Source organism: Crocuta crocuta, unplaced genomic scaffold (genome assembly GCF_008692635.1).
Source record: "Crocuta crocuta isolate KB4526 unplaced genomic scaffold, BGI_CrCroc_1.0 scaffold1164, whole genome shotgun sequence".
NCBI classification, from domain to species: Eukaryota; Metazoa; Chordata; class Mammalia; order Carnivora; family Hyaenidae; genus Crocuta; species Crocuta crocuta.
Genome location: NW_027526945.1, coordinates 240,896 through 254,397, shown reverse-complemented (window position 1 = coordinate 254,397; position 13,502 = coordinate 240,896). Strand labels below are relative to the sequence as shown.

Genomic DNA, 13,502 nt, shown 5'->3' with positions numbered 1-13,502 from the left:
GCTATTCTTGCCCCTGGAAGGATTTTTCCCCAGGAATGCCATACCAAGAGTAGAATAATTAATTTAGTAAACATTTAGAAAATTGATTCAATTCACATCCCTGTACTTTTAGAATCACTGACATCAGGAAGGTCTGTCAATAGGTTGCTACTCAGATCCCTTGCACACTGAGACTTGGATATATGTTATTTGTACCAATAGAGTGCAAGTTGCTTGAAGTGAAAGATCACATCAATTTGTTTGTATGTGATTTGCAGTCAGTGCAAGATCTATATGCACACAAAACGTGCTCATTGAATTGAAGATTGCTACTAAATGCAGAGCATTCCAAACACTAAAGTACTGTAGCAAAACTCCCAGAGGCATTTTCTTATACATGGAATGTTCAGTTATCTACTGGTGTTTTCTAATTGCCTTACCACACATTTCCTACTAGATTACCAGGAGTCCTGCTGAGATAGTACTGCCAGCAGCTACATATCTTGCCAATTTGTGTCAGAAAATGTTGAAATGTTGCTTTTTCAGTGATGAACTAAACAGTAGTGGCTCTGAATATTACCATGGCAACAGAGACCAACTGGGGAAACTAAAAAGGGACTGACAAATTCCACTGGAGGGAAGAGAGGGTTGGATCTCCCAGCAAAGATGGACTGATAAAGCCCCCAAGGCCAAGTACTTTTCTCTTCTAGTTTTGAATCCTAAGGTTCTTTGTAATCCTGACTCTGCCCAAAAAGAGGAGTCCAACCCTCAGCTCTAGCTGACTCAACCTATGCTGACTCAATCTGTGAAACATGTGGCTCCTTCCCAAACTGCTCCCCTTGCTCCAGAAGATGAGACAGTAAAACTTTTAATCATTCAAAGTTAATTCTGAACTCAATGACCTTTTCACCAACTGCAATGGGCTTTCAATTTCTCTTGAATTGATATAAAATTCAGGTTTCCAAGGTGGTAAGATTTGAACCTATACTTCATAGAAATTTGAATTCTAATACTTCCAAGATCAATAACAGTTCAGATCTCCTAATGTAGAACTGAACTGGAGTTCTCTACCAGAATGTCTAGTATATTGTGAAAAGAGGCATGGCAATATTGGATCCCTGAGAAAATGCTGAAGGAAACTTAGACAGGGGTAAATATATTACTTTTTATTATATTATCTTTCCCTGAAAGCTTGTTTTTCTCTTTACAAGATAACAACAAACATATTTTATATATGTTTGCCATGGCTTCTGTTTTAGGTTTTTGAACTGGAGTTAATTCCAAAGGCTTGATTATTTTGTGATAACATTGGTCTGTACATTTATGATAGGTAAATTTTTGTGTAACTACGGTATAGTTAAATACAAATATTTAGGGGCACCTGGGTGGCTCAGTCGGTTGAATACCTGACTTCGGTTCAAGTAATGATCTCATGGTTTGTGGGTTCAAGCCCTACATCGGGCTTTGTGTTGACAGGTCAGAGCCTGAAACCTGCTTCGGATTCTGTGCCTCGTTCTCTCTTTGTCCTTTCCTTACTCATGCTCTGTCTCTTGTCTCTTAAAGATAAATTAACATTAAAAAAATAAAATAAAAATACATACAAAATTTAAAAATTAAAGGTAGTATGTCATTTTAGGCATCAGCACATTTTTATATAGGTATAGACATTTAAGTAGGTCATTTATGCTGACAAGGAATGCATATTATCTACACTAAATAGAAAGTAAGTTGGGTATTAAGTATAAAATAATACCATTCTTGAAAATAATATGTTATAATATCAAATCATGTATTCACCTGTATATACACTTATCTTTAAGGAAACACAGGGTGTTTAACAGTCATTTCTTGGCATGGAATTGAGTGAATTCAAGTAGAAGAGGTCTTTATCTATTAAATTAATTGGATTAAGGGTGGACTTGAAATTATTACAAAATAAGCCCATATGATTTTTTATGAAACACATGTTTTTAAAACAAAATTCTAAAACAAGTTACGTTGCACATTTTCTCTGTTCTGTTTACATACTTTTTGTTCTTATTTTTATTATTTCTTTCATTCTTATATATTGAGTTTGCTGTTTCTTTTCTCTCTTTTTAGACGGCTCCTTAGATCATTAATTTTTTAGTCTTCTTTCCTACAGCAGGCATTTGTAGCCATACAAATTTTAGTAGAGGATGGTGTCAGCTGCATTCTATAATTGTTTGCTTTGGGTAGTACATTTTTACTTAAGCTTCTATCACAAAACATGTAGAAATCATCATGGAAGGGTCAAATATCTTATGATAGTGTACTCATCCATGTAGACAACACCAATATGAAGAAACATTATATAACAGGACACCAGAATTTTCTGTGCTTTTTTGTTGTTGTTGTTGTTTAGTAGCAATTGCTCACCCCAAGGGCAATACTATCATCATTTTTAAGTACTTACACTAGTTTGCCTGATGTAATTTTTTTTTACAAATAGAATAATACACCATGACCTATTTGTGTCTTACTACTTTTGCTCAATATTATACTTGTAAGTCGTCTATTTTGTTTTGTTTAGTTGAAGTTCATTTGTTCTTGTTGATGTGTAGTATATGATTGCATGAATATGGCACAATTTTTCATTCATTCTGTTCTAGATAAACATTAGAGTATTTCCAGTTTGGACTATTACAAATAATTCTTCTGAGAGCATCTGTGTGTGTGTACATTTAAGACCACGTGTAGACATATGTCTAGTGGATATATGTAGAAGTGGGTCATACATTCAGAGTTAGTACATACTAAGAAACAGTTTTCCAAAATATCTGTGCCAATTTATAGTTCTACTATTAATTTAGCAGAGCTCTAGTTGTTCCATATCCTTATTAACACTTGGTAGCATTTTTAAATTTTTAATTTTACCATTTTAGTAAGTGTGTAGTGATATTCAATTATAACTTTAAATTGCATATTCCAAAGGCTGGTGTGATTGAGCAACATTTTGTGTTTTTATTACACTTTCATATGCCCTATTTTGTAAAATGTGACTCATGTTTTTGCTCATTTTTGTTTTAGTTGTTGCTATTTTCTTTTCTTTGTAGTGATTTTTAATGGATTTGAATATAAATCTTTTGTTCAGTATGTACATTGAAAAATTTTATTCTATTATGGAACTTGATTATGACTCACTTAATGATACCATTTGATGTACTGAAATTTTTTATCTTAAAACTGTGCAAGTTATTTTTTCATTTATGGTTAGTTCTATTAGAACCTTTTTTTTTTTTTTAAAAGAATATATCCACTCCAAGAACATTCTATGAGTTAATTTTCTGAACTTTGCTGTATTACTTTTTAACAAACAATTCTGGGATTAGTTTTGTGAATTGTGTAAAACAGTAGTGCATAAATCTTTTTCTCTGTGAATGTCCAATCCATCCATTTATGCAAAGATCATCCTTTCCTCACTGCACTATCACCTACTCGTTAAACAGATGACCATATGTGAATGGAATCATGTTCAGTGATTCTAAATGCTTCCACCAGGTTTGTCTGTCCTTCTGCCAGTACTACACCACCTTTATTAATGTATATCTATAATGGGTCTTATACCTGGTGTTGTAGAGCTGACAAACTTTGTTTAGCTTCAAAATGTTGTCTGAATATTGCCCTTTGCATTCACATATAAATTCTTGAAGTCAATTTGTTAATTGCCACAAACACTAACAAACAAATGTGTTAGGATTCTAACTAAGATTGTTTGCAATCTCTAGATCAATTTAAAGGGTATTGCCATCTTTATAAAAATTAGTCTTTCAATCTATAGTGGTGTATTTCTTCTTCATCTCTTTAATCTTTAGTTTTTCTCATGTTTTGGACTTTTTTGCATTAATGCCTTGTTCATTTTTTGTTACATTAGTTTTCAGTTAATTACTGAAGTTTTTGTTACCATATGATAACTTTTACATTTTTTCAGCCTATTCTCTTTCCTCACTTAAAAATAAAATCATTAAAAAGAGAACTTGTATTGAATGATCTTGATAAGTTAAATTATTAAATATTTCTGTTTTGAAAAATCTTCTAATTTATAACTTTATTATATGGGAATTTCTTTGATTATTTGCATTCCAGTTCTTATTTTATTTTTTTTCCCCTCTTTTAGCACTGGCTGAACAGAGCACGAGCTAGAGGACATTTGTGATTTGCTTCCAGAAGCAGATATATTGTGTCTTTCTATTTAATTCACTGAGTTTTTATTTAGTTTTGTGTGTGAATTTGTGTGTGTGTATGTAAAAGAAAGATGTTTGCCTTAATTCCAATTTTGCTGAATGTTATCATAAGAAATTTTTTTCACTTGCTTTGTCTATATTTATTCCAATAATCATATGTTTTTTTCTTCAATTATAGTGAGTTATACTGCTTGATTTTCTAATGGCAAATTGTCCTTGCTTACCTAAAGCAAACCTTATTTGTTAATAAAGTTCATTTTTTATTATTATATTAGATTTGCTAATGTTTTATTCTGAAATTTTTCATCTACATTCAAGAGAAAATTTTGTCCCAAATTTTATTTACTTGCTGTATCTTTCCAAAGTTTTAAAAGCAAGTTTGTGTTGGTCTTATGAAAAAGAGTTGGGAATTGCTTTTGCATGTTCTAGAACAGCTTATTAAAGAGATGCATCCCTCTGTTAAAATATTTGGGAAAAAAATAACTGGTAAAACCATCCGACTATCTTTACGGAAAATTTTTCAATCATGATTTAATTTACTCAACACCAGATACTTCAGATTGTTTTTTCTGCTGTCATCTTTGTAAAGTTGTATTTATCAAGAAATCTATTCTCTTTCTCCAAATTGTCAAATACTGTATAATGAAATAAAATGTTATTAATATCTATTAAACTACTTCTATACATATTTTCTTGAACTTATGATGGAGTTACACCCCAATAAACCCGTTCTCAGTTGAAAATATAATTAAGTCAGAAATGCATTTAATGCACCTAGCCTAATAGGTGCATTATCCTAAGTTTAGCCTAGCCTACCTTTAACATGCTCAGAACACTTTCATTATCTTACAGCTGGGCAAAATCATCTAACACAAAATCTATTTTGTAATAAAGTGTTGAATATATCAAGAGTATGGTTGTATGAGTATGGAACAGTTATATCATTGTTCACCCTTGTGATAGCGGGGCTGAGTGGGGCTGGGAGTCACTGACTCTGCCCAGAATCAAGACAGAGGATCTTATCATATCTGCAGCTTGGGAAAAGATCAAAATTCAAAATTCAAAACAGGATTTATACCAAATATAATCAAGTAGAAATATTGTAGGTTGAGCCATTGTAAGTCAAGGACCATTGACATAATTGACATAATTTTTAATGATTCTATAATTTTCATTTTTGCTACTGATATTTTTCCTTTATTACTGTTAATTGCTCCTTCAAGTATTTATTATTTTTTGCATTTTTTCAAAGAACCCATTGTTCTTTTGCTGATTTTCTGTTATTTCTTTAACGTCTTATTGATTTATTATATAATGTTGTTCCTTTGAATTTACTTCATTTTTACGTGCTGATTTTTTTCTCACCTGGATTATAAGGATTTAAAGAATTTTTCTTTTTTCTTTTTTCAAGTTTTTATTTAAATTCCAGATAGTTAAGATATAGTGTAATATTAGTTTCAGGTGTAAAATTTAGTGCTTCATCACTTACATACACTTTTTTTCTTTTATAATGTATCCCTAAGTCTATACATTAGCTGAATCACACATTTTTATCCATACCTTAATTATAATTCATTTAAAATATTTGCTAATATCTTCTTTGATACACATTATTTAGAAATATGTTGTTTAATTTCTGCTTAGTTGATATTTTTCTATTTATTATTCTTATTGATTTTTATTTAGCTTAGATGCATTGTGGTTAGAGATTTACCATGAATATTTCCAAGTGTTAAAATTTATTTAACTTTTCTTGGACATTCTCTGGCCAATTTGGTGACTATTCAATATGAACTTAACACTATGGTATTTGTCATTTACTCTTCACACTATTTTTTATGTGTCAGTTAGGTTGTCAGTTACTTAGACTGTTTAAGCTTTTTAACCTTTTAGAAATTTTGTTTGCTTTTTCTTCTAGTTTATTAGGTGTTTGCTAAAAATATGTCAACATGAAAACAAGCCTATTTTCCTTTTCCTTCACTTAATTTTTGCTTTATATGTTTTATTTAGAGTATAGACTTAGAATTATGACACCTTCTTCTTAAATTCTTTAATAATTATGAAATCCCCTTTATCTCTAAGGACATTTTGTGCATTAAAATCTACTTTATATGATATTAATGTAGTTGTACCAAGTTGCTTTTGATTTTCTATACAGCATTAAAAAAAAGTTCTCATACTTGGATTTAAAGTGTAATTCGCTTATGCAGTATGTAAGAGGAATTTGTAGTTTTATTCAGTCCTCAAATTGAGTCACTTACTTGGAGTATATATATTTACATTTATTATAATCACTGATATGGTTATATTTTCTTTTACTTTCCTGTTATTTACTCCCATATGTGTGATTTGATTTTATGTTCCCCTTTTCCCCTTCTGTTTTGAATTAATCCTGCATTTATCTCTTTTTTAAATTCTATTAAATTATCATTTACACATTGTTTAATTCTTCTTTAAACTATTACCAAGAGGATTGTAACATCAACCATTATCTCATTACAGTCTGATAAAGATAATATTTACATATTTCCCAATTCTGCTAGAGCTCCAAATCTATTAAATCATATCTATGATATGCATCTTTTATTTTCATGAATTTCAGTTCTACATAGGGTTAACCTCATCAGGGCAGTATAAATATTGTTCATTTTTATTTCTTTTTAGTTATTCATTTTTTATAATATTTATTTTTTAGAGAGAGAGAGAGAGAGAGAAGCAAGCAGGGAGGGGCAGAGCAAGAGGGAGACACAGAATCCAAAGCAAGCTCCAGGCAGAGCTGTCAGCACAGAGCCCAAAGCAGTTCTTGAACCCATGAACCTTGAGAACATGACCTGAGCCAAAGTCGAATGCTTAACCAACTGAGCTACTCAGACATCCGTAACTTACTCATTTTTAAACAAAACCTATTTATATTTGCCCATTTTACTCTTTTCAGTCTTCTTCATTCTCCTACATATCCATGTTTCCATTGCTATCTCTTGACTATAATCTGAAATAGTCCTTTCTTTACATGTCATTCTGCTTGCTTCCAATTTCCTTCTTCTATTTCTTATCTTTATTTTTGAAAATTTTTTTCCTGAATATGGATTGCTAGGTTGCTTGTTATTTGTTCTTAGTACATTAAATATGCCATACCATTGTCACTAGTTTCCACTGTTTCTATTAAGAGGTCAGCATCAGCAAATATTTATTTCTTTGATAGTAATGTATTTTTTTCTTCCCTGTATACTTTCAAGATTTTCACTTTATTTCACTTTTCAGCAGTTTTACTACTATGTGTAGAAGTGAGTTACTTATGGGTGTGTGTGTCTGTGCCTGTGTGTTATATTGCTCTGGTTTGCTGCCCTTTTGAGTCTGTGTATCATGTCTTCCACTTATTTTAGAAAACTGCTCATTGTATTTTCATGTATTCTTTTTTCTCCATTTTCTCTATCTTTTCTCCATGGAACTTGAATTGCATGTATGTTAACACATTTGACTGTACCTCATATGTCTCTCACACATTTATATTTTTAAAAATTTCTTTTTATGTTCCAAGTTGAGTGTTTACATTTGAATTCCAATATCCAGTTCGCTGCTAAGTTTTTCTTTACTGTTTTTCCTCTTATAATTAGTCATTTTACTATCTCAATCAGACAATTTATTCCAATCATAAAAATTGTCTCTTAATCTTTAGAAAGATTCAGTTTACAGCCAGTTTATCCCTGTTTTACTTGCATGATTCCTTCAAGGCTAAGGGTTCTTGTCTCTCAGTCCTATATTTTTGGGTTCCCAAGTTAGTTCTTCAGCTTCCTAGCCCATGCAATTTCAAGTTTTATAAATATATCTGGGAGAGACTATATTTATCGTGAAGCAGGACCTCACCCCATGAATATCTTTTCCCCCCTAAGCACTGAAGATAGTATATCCTCATATATATATGTATATGTTCATATGTATATATATGTGCTCACATATATATATTTGGCCTAGTTTTCCAGCCCTGTATCTAACCCTGGAGCCGAGAATTAGCTTCAAATTTGAGACCACTGAAAGGTTCATGTGCCACTCTAGCCTGAGTTACTGCAAAATGCATTACTGGATTATCTTTCTGTCTATGGAAATTATAACAATTTTGATTCTCAGCCTAAATGCAGAACCAGCCAGTGTTACAAGGAAAGCAAAAACAACTGATCATCATCAACTCATGATAACACAGTTCTTTTTTTTTTTAATGTTTACTTATTTATTTTGAGAAAGAGAGAGAGCACGTGGGTGAAGAGGAGAGGAGAAGAGATTGTGAGAAAGAAAGAATCCCAAGCAGGGTCCATGTTGTCAGCACAGAGCTGGGCAGGGAGCTCAGTCTCACAAATTGTGAGGTCATGACCTGAGCCACAATCAAGAGTGGGTCACTTAACCAACTGAGCCACCCAGGCACCCCCAACACAATTTTTTCTATGAATTTTAGCTCACGCAGGCCTTATTGCCTCCAAAGTCCTCCAACGCCTTTAAAAATATGGTTTTGTAATTTATTTGGCTCGTGTGACAGGAACATTACTCTGCTGCAAACTGCTGTATCTACCTGGAAATGTTTCTGTGGAGCTGTTTGACCAAATTCTAGATAAAAACTATATAGTCTATTTGGTATCTGTACATACCTTCTAGATAGGGTTTAATTTTCTTCTGGCAGGCAGTTTGGTTAGGAGTCGCTTACCGTAATCTTCTCAGAAATTAGGTGCTTCAAATTTATTTTCGGTGACAACTGGTTTATCTCCAGTCCAGTTGTACTCCTTGGTTGTAGTCTTTTGGATTCTAGTAGAAAATCCTGGGTATTTACAGAACCTCTCTAATATGACGGGAGCTCAGCTCTAATTTTTATTCTATTAGTCTCCTGATATGATGAGGATACAGTTTAGACTCTCAGATGTTCAACCTCAGATTTCTGCTTAGCTTCTCAGCTCAAGACTCATCCCCACTTCCAACAACATCCCCCTCCCCCCCAGCAAATAGGAAAATTACTTCAGTAGGAAAAGTGTTTCCAAATGTTTGACTCATTTTGCTTAGGTTCTTTTCTCTCTCGGAATTATAGTTTAATAAGTCTTTGTTGTGGTATGCTCTCAAATATAATTTTTGTCTTTTTTCCTCCAGCTTGGCTAGTTGTTCTCAGTGAATGGATTGGTCCAAAACAAATTTGGTGCTGCTTCCAAATTAACTATTATGCATTTTAATTCTGTTTCTACTTTTAACTACACAGGACATTTTATAAGTAAAGTAACCATGTATTTTTTTTTGCCTATCTACATATTTATTTTTCCTCTTTATCCCCCCATTCCTTCTATTCACCTCTTTTATATGTTTCCTTAATAAACTTCTAAAATTCCCTTTAGCATAGCTATGCTGTTGACTGATTCTCTGCAAATACAAGAGGACGATGTATAATTCTCTTCAATTATTCAGAATAAGCTTTGGGAAAAAAATGGGTGCTGCCTAACTTAACATAACATGAAATTATATTTTTAATCAATAAATCAAGTTACTACTCCTTTTATTCACAGATCATGTCAAGTATTTATAATTATTAATTTATAAAATTGTCACATTTTAGGATAATTGAAATAAATTTATAATCTATTTGATTAAAGAGACTTATAGGGGTCTGTGAAAAATGACTATATGATTTCTTTGAATCAAACTGGAAAGAAAATTAAAAGACATGAAACTAAAAAGAATATTATTTACTTGAAAAGACAAACACTTTCATGTTTGTTTCAAGCATGGTGGATTTTACTATATACATTTTTTCTTTTATTTTTTTGACATTTATTTTGAAGCCTAGCTCCATTATTCATGAGAAAGAAATCACTTCAAAATTTGCCCAACAAGGATGAGTTCTGACCCTTCTCATTAACCTTCTTTTTCCTCTCTCCCAATCTCAGTCTTCACACATTTCAACAGATCTCTGATGTTATTGATGCATGTTAGTCCTCAAATTGAAATGTCATCATCCACTTAAAATTCTCCTCGACTCACATCAACCTCAGTCATCATCTCTGTGCAACAAAACTCTTAAGAGTTAGAAATAGAATTTGTATGTGCTCTATGCATTTTTAAAACAATCCAGTAAGTACCAGAAATATGTAATACTTATATAGGATGTATAAATAAATTAAACTCAGTTGTCAAAAGTCCTCTTTAACCCTAGTAATCTTCTGGAAACTTTCATGGTTGCTATAGATATAATTAATTGGCATTCTGTGACTTAAAAAAAAAAAAACAACAGAAGATTTTTCAAGCCAAGTGCATAACTAATTTCCTTCTAAATCAAACATAATTTCCTTATATTAATGGTAGCTAAATGAGTCTGAATTTCCAGGTTACTTGTTACTGACATTATAAGAAAATCTTAGAAACCACAAAACACAAGAGAAGAAAAAAGTAATGCAAATGACTATGGATCAATCTAAGTCCTTTGGACAAATAATTCTCACTACTTAGCAGGCTGCTGACTCTGCAGTGCCGCCATGCATTTCATTTCAATGACCATGCAATTTTGGCATCTATATCTATCTACCTATCTATCTATATGCAAAAATATATTTATCAATTAGTAAAGGATGAACAGTTTTTCATAATCTTAGGTTTGTCAATGACAACACAGAGGTGACTTAAAAAATGTAATGCATATAACAAAAGTCACTTAAAAGAGAAATAAGTATATATCTAATAAAACTTAACTTAGCCCTGGCAGATTCAGAATGCTTCTTTACTCCTCAAAAATGTTACATAAGACATGAATAGACACTTTTCCAAAGAAGACATCCAGATGGCTAACAGACACATGGAAAGATGCTCAACATTATTCATCATCAGAGAAATACAAGTCAAAACCACAATGAGATAACATCTCACATTTGTCAGGATGGCAAAAATTAATAGCCCAGGAAACAACAGATGTTGGTGAGGATGTGGAGAAAGGTGGCCCCTTTTGCACTATTGGTGGCAAACTGGTGCAGCCATTCTGGAAAACAATATGGAGGTTCCTTAAAGACTAAAATATAGAAGTACCCTATGACCCAGCAATTGCACAACTAGGTATTTATCCAAAAGATACAAAAATGCTGATTTGAAGGGGCACATGCATCCCAATGTTCATAGCAGCACTATCAATAATAGCCAAATTATGGAAAGAGCCCAAATGTCCATCAATTGATAAATGGATAAAGAAGATGTGATATATACATATCATATGTTCATCAACTGATAAATGGATAAAGAAGATGTCACACACACACACACAGACACAAATGGATTACTATTCGATGATCAAAAAGAATGAAATCTTGCCATTTGCAACAATGTGGATGTAACTAGCATGTATTATGCTAAGTGAAATAAGTCAGTCAGAGAAAGACAAATATCATATGATTTCATTCATAGGTGTAATTTAAGAAACACAACAAATGAACATAAGGTAAGGGAAAGAAAAATAAGACAAAAACAGAGAGGGAGGCAAACCATAGGGGACTCTTAAATACAGAGAACAACCTGAGGGTTGCTGGAAGGAAGGTGTGTTGGAGCATGGGGTAAATGGGTGATGGGCATTAGGAAGGACACATGTTGGGTTGGGATGAGCACTAAGTGTTATATGTAAGTGATGAATCACTAGGTTCTATTCCTGAAACCAATACTACACTGTTAACTAACTTGAATTTAAATAAATAAATTGGAAAAAAATGTTGCATAACTACAGTGAATGCAAGTACTTTGTACTTTGTACTGGAACCCCACTGTAGGGGAGAGCAGGCCCTAGAGTAACACACTCACTTGGAGTATTGAAAGAACTTTTGATAGAATGGGAGATAAAAGACTAAGCATAAGGCATACCCATATCAGCTGAATCCTTAAAGAACACAGAGTGGAATCACAGATAATTGTCAACAGTCAGCACATAAGAATACAGTGATCTGTAAATATGAAAGAGAAATAAAATCCCAGGGGAAACCATAAGGGACACGGTATTGGCAGAACTGGAAAACATTACTGGTTCTAGAAAATGAAGTACAAGACCATGTTTGATAAGATGTGTCTCTGACATATGGCGATAAAAACGAAACTTCAGTCTGAGACCTGGAATAAGAAGGTCAAGACTGGAGTAGCCACAATTCTGACTTAAAGTTGAGAGTAAAGATTTTCTGAGCTAACTAGGGAGAGTCCATAGGGCACTCTTCTGTGTTCCCATCATAATCTAAAGGGAAACTTTCATGACGTCCAAAGCCCTTGATGTCTTGCAAATGAAGGAGCAAGAGTCCTCAAATTCCTTGCAGCAGGAACTCACTCAGGTTGCACCAACTTGAATTTCAAATGGAACAGTACATTTACAAAAGGATAAGTGCTGGTATTATATCATAAATCTGAAGACAACCGGGAAGAATCTTCCAGCAGCTCATGCTATTTTTGCCATATAAAACCCAGATGATGTCAGCATCTTATCATCCAGGAGTACTGACCCGCGAGCTGTGATGAAGTTTGCTGCTGCTATTGGAGCCACTTTTATTGGTGGCTATTTGATTCCCCGACCTTCACTAATCAGATTCAGGCAACCTTCCAGGAGCCAAGACTTCTGGTGGTTACTGATCCTGGAGCTGACCACCAGCCTCTCCCAGAGGAATCTTATGTTAACCTGCCTACCATCACTCTGTGTAACAGAGACTCTCCTTTGTACTATTTGGACATTGATATCCTTTGCAACAACAAGGGAGCTCACTAAGTGGATCTGATGTGGTGGTTGCTGGCTCAGAAGTTCTGAGCATGGATGAGACCATTTCCCATGAAGTAGAGGTCATGACTGATCTCTACTTCTACAGAGATGCTGAAGATATCAAAAGGAGAGCAGGTGAAAAGGCTGTGACCAAGGAGGAATTTCAGGCTGATTGGACTGCTCCAGCTCCTGAGTTCACTCTTACTCAACCTGAAGTGGCAGACCGGTCTGAAGGCATGCATGTGCCCTCTGTGCCTATTCAGGAGTTCCCTACTGAAGACTAAAGCGCTCAGCCTGCCACTGAAGACTGGCCCACAGGTCCCACAGCTCAGGCCACTCAATGGGTAGAAACAACCACTTAGTGGTCTTAAGCTGCTCTTCCACAAAGGCAAACAAAATGGAAATAAGTTTGATGGAAAATCAATGGTTTCTTACCAAAGATAATTTGAGAGTGAAAATAAAACAAAAACATAAGATCGCATGATGGAAGAAATCCTAATATTTCAAGAATAACACCTTAACCACCTTAGATTCTTTTCATAAATGAAGAAATATCAATGAACAGAACTAGTCTTAACAATTTA

At 33.5% G+C, this 13,502-nt stretch overlaps 1 pseudogene; it reads left to right on the top strand.

Moving 5' to 3' along the window:
* The first annotated feature begins 12,421 nt into the window (after positions 1–12,421).
* LOC144235200 (small ribosomal subunit protein uS2 pseudogene) lies at positions 12,422–13,289 on the top strand (annotated as a pseudogene).
* The last annotated feature ends 213 nt before the right edge of the window (positions 13,290–13,502 follow it).